Here is a 12100-nt window from a genome sequence, read left to right as displayed (position 1 = left end):
ATCATCTTGATAGGAAAGAGTCTTAGGAGACGAAGAGAGGTGAGCTAAGGGATGCTTGATTAGCATCAGGCTGGTTCCCAGCCTGGTGCTATCACTCCTTTCAACAAATATTCATTCTGTGAGTTGGCTCTGTGGCCCTGGACCACCCCCTCAACCAGCCTGGCCTTCTGTTTCCTCTTTGGGGGCCCAGCAGCTCGGCGGAGCTGATTGCGATGGTTCCTTCTAGCTCTCCCCTCCTAACAAAGTTCGCAGCCACTCCGGAAGGCCTGACCCATTTGGGTTCAAACGTGGAAGACTAACAAGGTATTGAGACCCAGACCCCACAAACTGGGAGTTGGAACAGCCTTTAAAGATCTTTTGGTCCAGCTCCCTCCTGATCACAGGGATCCTGGCCCTGCTGATGGGGCACCGGCTTGCCTGTGCGCTTCCAAAGGCGCAAGCTCACTGCCTCACAAACAGCCCATTCTATTTTCAGAGCACTCTGATGCTGGGGACGCTTGTCTGTATGTGGAGTGTCTATAAATTCTAGGTTAATGTCCCTCTTAAAACGTGGCAGCCAGCACAGAACACGGTTCTCAGTTTCTGTATCTATAAGATGAGCATGAGTACCTACTTCACCTTCCTGGTGGGAGGAACTAAGAGCAATAACACACACAGTGGGTCTGACACATAGTAGGTGCTTCATAAGTGTGTGTTCCCTCCCTCCTCTCCAAAGGAAGGCTGATGCTAGCGGAGGACGGTGGGCCCCTCTAGCGCTGGCCAATAGACTGTCTTTCCCTTCAGTGGGGCCTGGGATGGAGCAGGCTCGGCAGACCACTACGTCTTGGACTCCAATGTGGGAAGTAGAGGTTGGCAGTCAGCCATCACAATAAGACAAAGAAGGGATGGCAAAGCCACAGGGTAAAAGATTTATCCGACCACCCGCCTCGCTTTCTGCCTTACACACTCAGGTAATGCCAGGAGCCTGCTCAAAATCATGGGCCCCAGAAAAACCACCCCTGGGTGAGGTGTGCCATGGCTGCGCAGACCTGTTTGCTCTCACAGATGGTGAACGGCCCATCTGGATGCACGGAGCAGGTGGACCGACAGGCTGTGGGAGCGCGTGATGGTGGGGGAGGCTGGCTCTGCCTTCTGGTGCCCCTGCACTGGTCCCCACTGTTGGCTGCAGAAGGCCTTGGGCCTCAGACCACCCTTAACCAACTGCTGGCGACCCAGCTGGGAAGAGCCAGTGTCCTCTCAGAGAGATGGCTTTCGGCCCTGCCCCGTCCCCACCACCTGCTTCTCTTCCAGTGTCCTAACTCATCTACCCACTTCCCATCACGGTCGCAAATGTCTCTCACTGTCCCAAAGGGAAGGAAGAGATCTGATATGCTGGGGGGTCATGGGGAGTTGGATTTTAAATCAGCCAAAGAGAGAAGGCAAAGTGTACAGGGAGGAAGGGCCACAGGGGAGGTAGTTTCGGCATCCCTCACACGGCCACGAGGCCACGCCTGCTCACACTGCTGGAGCGGCATCATTGGGCCGACGCCTGCCCACGTCCTCGGCGGGGACTTGGAGTGATGCTTCAGTGGATTTGCCATCTGCGAGCCTGGCCTCCCCACCCTGGAGCCTCTATCAAGCACATAGTTGGCCTTTGCCCAGGGAGCTGGGACAGGTGGCAAACCAGGCCTTGGAGGTGATGAGAATATCAGTTCCTGGAGACAGTAACCCAAAAGGAAGAGGTCAGAAGAGGGGTGCCTGCATCACGTGAGTCAGCTTCCCCAGGAAGGGCTCTGGCTTGTCCTGGCACACTCCTGGCCGCCAGACTGGGTGATGCTGTTGTGAGCATGAGACCCCAGAGTGCTGGGCCATTGGCTGCATTGCTTCCCATGGTTCTCGGGAAGTCCAATACTCACCCCGAGTGCCTGGGAGGTCAGCGCTTGTCTCAGCTGCCATGGCCCTGTTGGTGAGGGCCAGCCCTGGGAGGTTAAGCTTATATCCTGGGCCCTGGGTCCAGCCAGTCCCAAGATCCTAAATGGGCTACATTGTGATGTCACACCACTGGGGCGGCCCCCACAAGGCCTGCTGTCACTGGTGTTAGGGGACAGGGAGCCCCTCCTGAAGGAATGAACACGTCTGGGTGCTGATACTGGCTGGCACTGCTGGAGCGGCAATGAGGGGTGTCTGCCCTGCTAGGGACCGTCAGCCTGGGAGACAGCTTAGGAAACACGCCAAGGCTGTGCTCCTCCCGGCATGGCCCGGGTCAGTGCAATTAAACCTAGCTCATCTCGTATAGTTTCCCACACAATTGACTTAAGGGGCTACCCTCAACCCTCAACTATTCCCTTTGCACATTTTCCATGATTGATTTAAAAGTCCAGGGTAGACCTCTGACTTTTCCCCTACTGCCCACCTGGTGTGTTCAGAGGGCAAGCAAAAGAATTTAAATATTAGCTCAGGGAAACAAACAGGAATGTAAAGCTCCCCCCCCCACCCCCGCCTCTGGAGTCAGATCCAGCATGGCTGTCTTTGAGGTTACCTTCTGGAGTATATACGCCTTCGCTGCTGTCCTCTGCAGGTAATTAGGTACAACTGGTATTTAATAAGCCCAAAGAGAAAAGAAAAACCCACACAAGGGGCCAAAGTCTAGAAGGTTTGTAGAGGTTCCGTTTCCTTTCTCCTCTAGTGCTTGAGGTGGGGAGTGGAAGCATTCTAACCACAGAGCAATGGCCTTGCCTTGGAGACTGTTCTAAATTTGCCAGTCTAAAACAGTGCTTCTCCAACTTTAGGGTACCTTCGCATCCCCTGGAGGGCTTGTTAAAATACACATTGCTGGTGGGGCCGGCCTGGTGGCGTAGTGGTTAAGTTTGCGCGCTCTGCTTCGGCGGCCCGGGGTTCTCAGGTTCGGATCCTGGGCGTGGACCTACACACCACTCATCAGGCCATGCTGTGGCTGCATCCCACATACAAAATAGGGGAAGATGCGCACGGATGTTAGCTCAGCAACAATCTTCCTCAAGCCAGAAAAGGAGGATTGGCAACAGATGTTAGCTCAGGGCCAATCTTTCTCACCAAAAAAAAAAAAGCAGATTGCTGGGCCTCAGAGTTCCTGATATAGTAGGTCTGGGGTAAGACCCAACAATTTGCATTTTTAACAAGTTCTCAGGTGCCACGCCCGGTCCAGAGACTACACTATGAGAACCAATGCTCAAAAATGTAAGGGGCGCTGGTCTCCTGGGTTTGATCCTAAAATAGCGCTGCTGGCTAACGGCAGTATTCAGGGATTGCTGGAGAACAAACAGGAGCTATAGCTTTGGGTCCAAAGCTAGCTGAGCCCTCTGGGGTCAAGCAGTCTGCTTTATGGAGGATCTGTGTGTTGCCAGTACTGAGCAGTGTTGGGGAGGCACAGTGGACGTTGTCTGCGCCCTGCCCGTAGGCTCTTGGCTTTACCAATTCAGTGCACAAAGGTAGCCTGACTTCCAGCTGCCAGCACCTGTGACTCTGTGCTTGGGGGCTTTTTCCAGCTGCTGGAGCCCACCCTGCCTGTAGGCAGTGCAGAGGCAAGGCCAGGAATTGAAGTCTCCCCAGGAACATCCTCAATCAAGACTGTGAGTGGCTGGTGATAAATACCCCAGCTCCCTCCTGCCCAGGTGTGGTAATGTGGAGGCGTGCTCCGTACCATCTCCCAGAGGCCCTCACAGGACTGAGCCTCCTTGCCCACAGTGGTAAATGGCTTGAAAACACACCCTATCTCGCTGCCCCCCCTCTCCTGGCTCATGTCCTCACTCCGCTACTGGATTTTCCTGGGATCACCCCCTAAATAAATGACTTGCGCTTGAATTCTCATTTCAGAGTCTGCTTCTGGGGGATCCCTACCCAAGACCTCACGAATAAGGAATGGTTCTTGGCCTTGGTGGCTTCACATTTAGGGGGAAAGACATGTAATGTGGCTTAGAGCAATCAGGAATCGCTGCTGAGTGTCGGGTCTTGGGGCAGATGGAGGCGTTCTGCTGGTTGCCCTTTGGAACGTCATCAAGGGCACCTTGAGGAAGTGCGGGAGCTCAGCTGATACTCTCAGGGGAGGCCAGTGGGGCGAAGGGGCCTGGCAACCTGGCCCAAAGGCCTTTCCTTCCATACAGGGAGGCCTGAATACGGTACCCGCAGGGGACTGATTTGCTATGCAAATTCCTCCTGCTTACCACCTCCTGGGACAATTCCTCCTGAACCAGGAATACGGAGGTGCACCTGGCAGCAGAGAAAATACGGCTCTTGTTAGGTTTGGGGGGCTGTGGGATGCTTGAGGAGGCATTGACAAGCTTCTCTGCCGGCCTGACAGGATTAATGTGCTTTCCCAGGTGCCCACCCCCCTGCCACGGCTATGCCAGCCTCACGCCTGCACTGTGGCGGCTTAATCCAGCTCCTCCGTTGCCACTGCCGTGGGCCTCAGTCTCCCGACTCCTCCCACACCCTCCTCCTCCTCCTCAGTCTCCCCAGAGTCCCCCCACAAACACAGAATCCAAATGAAAACACTGTGCATGGCATGAAGAGGCTCGCCGGGTCCCCGCCCCGCTTCAGCCAGGCAGGTCCTCTACAGAAATGCGGGAACCGGCAGCGAATGGACCCAGTCACTGCTTGGCGGGGCGCCTTCGCAGGTCATTCCTAGGGTACAGCCCCCAGAGTGCTTTCCCCATGTTTCAACTTGCCGAGAGGAGAACGAAGCCTCTAGGACCGGAGCATTGTGTCAATAACAGTGTTGACCTTTTCAGCTTGACCCAGGACTCACGAAATAATCGGTTATCACGCAGCCATTAGCTCAGCCTCTAGAGAAAAGGATCACATTCCTGAAAGGGGCTCGATTCCTAGACCTCAGCACAGAGCGAAGAGATGAAAAGGGGGCTTAGCTGTTGTGCCTTTGAAGACCAGCGGTCTCAAGGTTCACCTCGTGTTTTTTACTCCCAAAGCCACAAAAATGCCTTTGATCCTATCATTTTATTTTTGTGATTAATATAAAGGAAATAACCTAAAATATGGTGGGGAAATATATACACTCACACACTAATCTCAGTGTTATTTAGAAATGTGGGAAATTGGAAATAATTTAAATGTCTAATAGAGGAATGATTAAATCATAGAGAATTCCCTTTTAGAATATTAGGATATAATGGTCATGAAGACTATGGGGTAACAGAGAAGAATGGTAACATTAAATGTACATTTGAAAAGCAGAGAATACAGAGAATTACAACTATGAAAACACTTGCCTGTGAAAAACTGCTCAACATCACTAGTGGTCAGAGGAATGCAAATTAAAACCGCCACACACTCCTGAGAACAGCTAAACCAGAAAGAGCAGCCGCACTAAGTGTCGGCAAGGACGGGGAGTAACTGAACTCCTGCACGTTGTAAAATGGCACAACCGCTCGGGAAAATCGTTGGGTCGTTTTCTGTAAAATTAAACATACAGATCTACTCTACGACCCAGTAATTCCACTCCCCGGTATTTGCCCACGGGAAATGAAAACATCCTGTACAAGGATGTCCACGGCTGCTTTATTCATGACATCCCCAAGCCTGAAACAACCCGAGTGTCCATCACAGGTGAACAAATAGACAAATTCTTGTACATTCTATTTTTTGTGTGTGTGTGAGGAAGATCAGCCCTGAGCTAACATCCATGCCAATCCTCCTCTTTTTGCTGAGGAAGACTGGCCCTGGGCTAACATCTATGCCCATCTTCCTCCACTTTCTATGGGACGCCGCCACAGCATGGCCTGACAAGCAGTGTGTCGGTGTGCGCCCGGGATCCGAACCCGGGCCACCAGCATCGGAGCGCACGCACTTAACCGCTACACCACAGGGCTGGCCCCTTCTTGTACATTCTTATAACGGAATATTAACCAGCAAGGAACAGAAACACACTACTGGTACATACACGATAACACAATAAACCTGAAAAACATACTGAGCGACAGAGGCCAGACACAAAGGCGTACACACTTGATTCCATTTATACGAAGATCTGGAACAGACAAAACTAGTCTAAGCTGCAGGTGTGAGTTCAGGGATGGCCTGGAGGAGGGGGCCGGGGAAATGGGCCAAAGGGCACAGGGGAACTCTGTGGTGTAAAGGAAATGTTCCAGATCTTTATCACAGTGGTGGTCACTCAGGAGTACACGTTTGTCAAAACTCGTCTACCTACACACTTAAAATGTGTGAATTTTAAAGCATGTGAGGGCCAGCCGCGTTGCTTAGCGGTTAAGTGCGCGCGCTCCGCTACTGGTGGCCCGGGTTCGGATCCCGGGCGCGCACCGACGCACCGCTTCTCCGGCCATGCTGAGGCCGCGTCCCACATACAGCAACTAGCAGGATGTGCAGCTATGACGTACAACTATCTACTGGGGCTTTGGGGGAAAAAATAAATAAAATTATTAAAGCATGTGAATTATACCTCAAAAGAGGTGAGAATATGTGTGTGTATGTGTATACACGATGTATAATTCATATACACACATTCACATGCACGCACACACTCCCACTTAGTGCTTGCCTAGGGGGAAAAACCTAGAAGGAAATACACTAAGACGCAAAAAGTGGTTGTGCTTCATGAAGGAAACCATAGACGATTTTTTTTCTCTTGTTAGATTTGCCAAAATTTTACCTGTATGGTTCTATTTTTTATATGATAGAATAATAAATGTTCATTTTTTAAAAAATCACAAGCTGCTGGAAGCAAGTGCTTATGGTGGTCCACAACACACGAGGTTTTTAGTGCATGTTTGTGTGATTAAGTCCTATAGACTTTTTTCCTGTACATCCACCAAACTAAATCTTCAAGCCAGGCTCAAATCTCATGGCCTCTACTAAGTTATCCATAATGTCCTTGCTGGAAACAAATAGTGTCTTATATCGGCCACCATCTTTTCATATATTGTTTCTCTTTAACCACATCATGTGCTCACCAAGAGCCAGAATAATATCTTTATTCTTTGTATTCCCAACATCTCCTAGAACATATAAAGCACAGAAATTTGGAGAAAATAGACCCAAGCTGCCACAGGGTCACTGCGTACAGTGGCACAGGCTGTGCACTGCACAAACTCCAAGCAATGATACAAATGGCACCCCCTGCTGCATGGATAGCACCCTCTGGAGTTGTGCAAACAGAATCCTTGGTCAGAGTTCCTGTCCCACCACCTCCTAGTTTTGTGACCTTGAAGAAGTTACCTCCTGAGCTTGTTTCCTTCTCTATATAATCGGGTTATTGGATGATAGAATTGAGATAGTTTATGTTCAAAGCCCTCTGCAAACTGTAACACACTCTACAACGTTAGATGTGATGTTGCTTACAACACATGCTCATTACCACTACTTCCTCACCAGCTTTCACGCAGTTCCCTGAAATTGTCAAACATGTTCCCACCTCAGGACCTTTGCACATGCTGTTCCCTCTGCCTCGACTTTCATGTCCCCATCTTCCTTCAGGTGATTCAGATTTCAGTCGTAATGTCACTTGAGGCCTTACCTAAGCATCCTAAAATAGCTTCCTCCCCGCTATCATTTTCTATCTCATCACTTTGTTTTATTAGTACCTGAAATTATTTTGTTTGTTTGTTTAATGCTGATCGCCCACCTCCCATCCCAAACCCACTTGTGTAGAGGGTCTATGTCTGTTCTGTTCACTGCTGGATCTCCAGCCCCTGGAGCACAGTAGGTGCTCAAAAGTCACTGACTGACTGTGTGAACAAATACTTACGGATCACTAGATGACACGTTGTATTTATTCAGTTCAGTCTGCCGTTTTCAAAAAACGAGAGACTGTGAGGCAAACTGAGCTGGTTCCCACCTCTGCTGAGAGTGGGAACCCACCTCAGTGGCTGAAGGAATCTGCCCAAGAGTGCCCGTGAACACAGGGCTGAACGCTTGCCACCGACCCTGCGCCGGGTGAGGCTCCCAGTCAGCCGCTGTGTCATGAGGACACGGGAAACAAGGAGGGCATTGTGCTGCCCGCAGAGACGGACGGCTCCGAAAGTACCTCCTCCGACGGGACACTCTTCTCCTCACCCGGTGCTTGTTCCTGTCTCCTCTCCCTCCTTCTTTTCCCCACCGTGAGCAAGGAAGCCAGGTCTATCAGCCTCACCTTTGTTCCTCGTAGCCCTCAACGCGAGGCTTTAAAGTTCTGGTGCCGGCGTAAGCCCTGCCAACGCCGCAGTGCAATTTTCTAATCCACGCCAAAGATGCAGCTCATTAATTTTTGTGCCTGAAAGAAGAAAACACTTCTTTAGGAACTGGTGTGTTTGGCATTCTGCAGAAGGAGGGCGAGGCCTCCCTCCAAGAAGATTATCTAGGTTTGTAGGTGGGTCATTCAGGAGAAAACCAGCACGCTGCAAAGTGCTCCCAGGCCTGCGGGGCCCCTGGGCGTGGCCCACGTGGATAGCTGCCTGCTACCTGGACTGCAGGCCCGGCGGGGCTTTGGGAAATTTGAGCAGAGGCAGGAATACTGTCTCACCCCTAAAGTGCCCATCCAGCACATTTCCAGAAAGTTCTTCTGCTGTCTCTTCCTTCCTCTTCTGAAATGTGCATGATTCCTAGAGGGGTCACACCCGAGGCCCTGCTTTTCAAACTGGAAAACAGGCGGGCCATCCCAGCGCCCGGACCTGACACCACCAGGTAAATACTCATTTTTTTACACATCGGCAAATAATTTAACACTTTATTTTATATTAGAACAAACAATGCGTTTTATAAATAGGCAATAATGTAGAGGGAGAAAGTAAAAAATGTCACGTCAGGCCATTAGGACTTCAAGTGACTTTACGTTTTTCTTGATACCTTTTCCTATATTATCTGCATTAGGTATTCATATATATTACTCTGATGTCAGAAAAATAACAATAAAATGATTTCCATTTTTAGAAAAGCTGCCTTCATGAATATATTTTGGAGGAGAATGCAAAAATCACATGGATCTTTAACACAAACTTTAACACCTTGCTGATACAGCAGGTTTAGAGGCCGGAGTCCCCAGTCCTCAGGATCTACCCTCTCTTTCCCCTGCTGTTAGAGGCAGTTTGGTAAAAATGTTTAAGAGGCATTGCGTGGTAAGTCAGTAAAACTTTAGTGTGAATTAGTCTGAGTTCATCTCCCTCTCTGTCTCTCTCTCACACACACACACCCCCGACAGATGGCACCTAAACCCTGTGAGAGTCTGTGGACTCACCACGAAATGACACTGGAAGAAGAAATGAGAGCTGCCAAAAGTAAACTGACTGACCGAATTCTGCCCAGGCCTGGATTTTTCCGGCCCGGTGACCATCAGCATCTGAAGCAGAGTGTTGATGGGGCCAAAGCTCAGTTCTCCTCCCTCTAAATCTAATTTTTCTGCAACACACATCCAGATCGGAGGCTGGACGGTTGTGCCGAGCCAAGACAGTCTGCCTCACCTACTGGCTGGGGTGGGGCCTGCCAGGCCAAAGGCAGAGGCTGAACTCCACCGCCCCACAGGCCGTTTCTGGATTGTATTATACTCTCTTTTTTGCTTTTGGTTTAAAGACCTTCTTCAAAACTCTCACTAATGATTTTTTTTTTTTAAAGCTGATTAACAGAGTTTGAGAAGAGCCACTCGACGACGAAGTGGTTGGGGAGAAGACGTGGTAGAAAGGTTCCAGGGGCTGCAGTGTTTCAGTCTGGAGGGAAGAACCCAGAGGACGGAGAGAATAATGATCTTCAGCGCCAGGCGCTTCCTCGTCGACTGACGCACTCCATGAGCACCGAGCACACACCCAGCATCAAGCGGGGGCCTTAGCTCTGCCCTACAGCCAAGAAGAGCATTTTTGAAGAAATAAGTACACAGTGAGGTTGGAGTGATTTAAGATAGACATAAGAAAGGACTTCCCAGAGCTAAAAGCAGCTCACTGCAGAAGTGGAAATCACAGGGAATTCAGAAGGAAAAAAGTACGACTCAGGCCTTTTATAAGCTTTTATCGTCGTTGAAGAATCATAATTCCTGTACACAGAACTTCCCAGTGAACTCTGGTGCCCAGTTCTGTTGGGGTGGCCTCTAAATGGAGCTGACGGTGGGGAAAAAATGGATTCAGAGGTTTTGTGGAGGAAGTAGTTCTGTGGGCTCTTCAAGGGCAGAGAGAAACCAAGTTTGATCCTACTTTGCACCCCCACCAACAAGTGGGGGCCTGGCAAACTTAGCGCCTGATTCCAGAATGAATGACCAAAGGCAGCCCTTAAAAGGTGGAGTGTGTGGGGACGACTCAAGAGTGGGGAGAGTGCGCTGTGCGCAAAGGCACAGGGTGGGCACAGATGGGAATGGGCAGAGTCTGGTGAAGTAGGGGGTGCCCGGCTATGGGGTTCCACAAAAGTCAGGCAGAGAATGGACATTTGATGTAGTGGGGGGCAAGGCAAGATGAAGCAGCGGTTCTGAAAGGTTAAGTTTGCTAAAAGTGAGCAGGATGGATTGGAAAGAGAAAGAGGAAAAAAAAGAAGACAGTTGGGTCTTTCACAGTTCCTGTAAACCATTTCCCTCTGTTTACTTTGGAGCACTAACCACAAGCTGAATGTTAGTCTAATGAATTATTAATTGCCTTCCCCCATCTCTACTAGACTACAAGCTCATTGAGCATAAGGTCCTATTTGTCTCGTTCTCTGTTGAATTCTTAGCACCTAGCACACAGCCGTCCTCCATAAATATTTATTGAATGAATGAATAAAGTAAACCAGGAATGGGGGACAAAGTCTGGAGTCCTGAGTTCTTCATCGCTGGTAATCTTAGAGAAGATCCAAGATGTCTAACTAGCTGGGCTAGGTAAGGATGCTTCCTGCTCAAGGATGGAAAGATGAGCCCGGTTATGTATTCTAACTCAATGGCCTTCAGATTTTGTCCCCAGATGTCCAGTGTGTGGCATCTAGCCACACCAGGCTGACCTCAGGGCTTTCTCATGACTGGTACTTCCCATCTGAGACAGAGAGGTAGGGGTATGAGTCTGGAACTCCTAGGACAGTATAGATGGACAGTATATCTGGATGGTGTCTTCAGTTCAATTAAAACATTTTTGACAGCTTACCAAGTACTCACTGTTATCCAAGGAGTAGGCTGAATGGGAGATGCATGGAGGCCTGGAGGAAGGAGGAAGGTTTCATTAACTTGTGTAGGGTCTGTTATACCTGCTCATTTCCCCATTGATGTTTCTGTAGGGGAAGCAAAGGGATGTATCACAGAAAGATGCCATTTTTGGAGTCTGCAAGGTTTATTTCTTGAGCAAGCTACTGCACTTCCAACTGTCAGCTGCCTCACCTCAACTGAGGACAGCAGTAGTAATACCTTCCTCTCATGGTTATAGGAAGGATCATTTGCAAAGCACTTGAGAGACAGGAAGGTACCAGACAAACATCATTCACCTACTTTTTCCCTTGTTTTCTCTGGGGACTCACTTACAGCCAGCCACTGGGTCAAGTGTCATTTTTGCAATAGCTCCTATCTCCAAGCTCACTTCCAAATTTACCCACACAACAAACCAAACCTTCTTACCCAAGTTATCTGTTACTACCACTAGCAACCATAAAAACTGGTAATTGGGTTAATGCTTACCACGTATGTTCTTTGAGTAAGTTTTATTTTTCTTTTGACAGTTACTATAGTCTATCTACAGAGATTTTTCTTTGAGTGTATAATATTACTGTAGTTTCGAGTAACACTGCTGCAGAATTTAAATTGTCTGGGATGGCTTGGGTTCTCTGCTCTAGATTTTGCAAAAGTAGAGGATAAATGTGCTGACTGTGGAGTGCAAGGATCTGCATTCTGTTTTAAAACTTTTAAACTCTAAATTTGTGTTTAAAGGAGCTCAAAGTGCCCTACATTCATTCATTCGTTTGTTTATTCATTCAAGAAATATTTATGAGTTTTGGACCAACACTGTTGGTGCCCTGTTCACAACCCCTCTGCCATTCCGGTGCATATCAACAGCCTCTGATTTCCAACACCAGCGACCTCCTTCCTCGGGGCTTTCTCTGGGGGTGCGGGCTGGAAATGCCAGGAGCAGCCCTCACCCCGTGACGGATAGGGAGTTGGTGAATAAGTATTCCAGCTTCCTCGCTTCCCAGTTTGGGTAACTCA

At 49.4% G+C, this 12100-nt stretch overlaps 1 protein-coding gene across 1 annotated transcript in view; it reads right to left on the bottom strand.

Moving 5' to 3' along the window:
• BANF2 (BANF family member 2) overlaps positions 1-8251 on the bottom strand; it is a 38041-nt gene extending 29790 nt beyond the window's left edge. The window contains exon 1 of the mRNA XM_004433725.2: positions 8117-8251. The gene's annotated coding sequence lies outside the window, so the exon portion shown is untranslated. The remainder of the gene's footprint in view (positions 1-8116) is intronic.
• Positions 8252-12100: the final 3849 nt, after the last annotated feature.

This window comes from Ceratotherium simum, chromosome 21 (assembly GCF_057802395.1).
Source record: "Ceratotherium simum simum isolate JZ-2026a chromosome 21, ASM5780239v1, whole genome shotgun sequence".
Taxonomy (NCBI): Eukaryota; Metazoa; Chordata; class Mammalia; order Perissodactyla; family Rhinocerotidae; genus Ceratotherium; species Ceratotherium simum.
The sequence above is the reverse complement of the archived record's forward strand: the minus strand, read 5'-3'. Positions and strand labels throughout refer to the sequence as shown.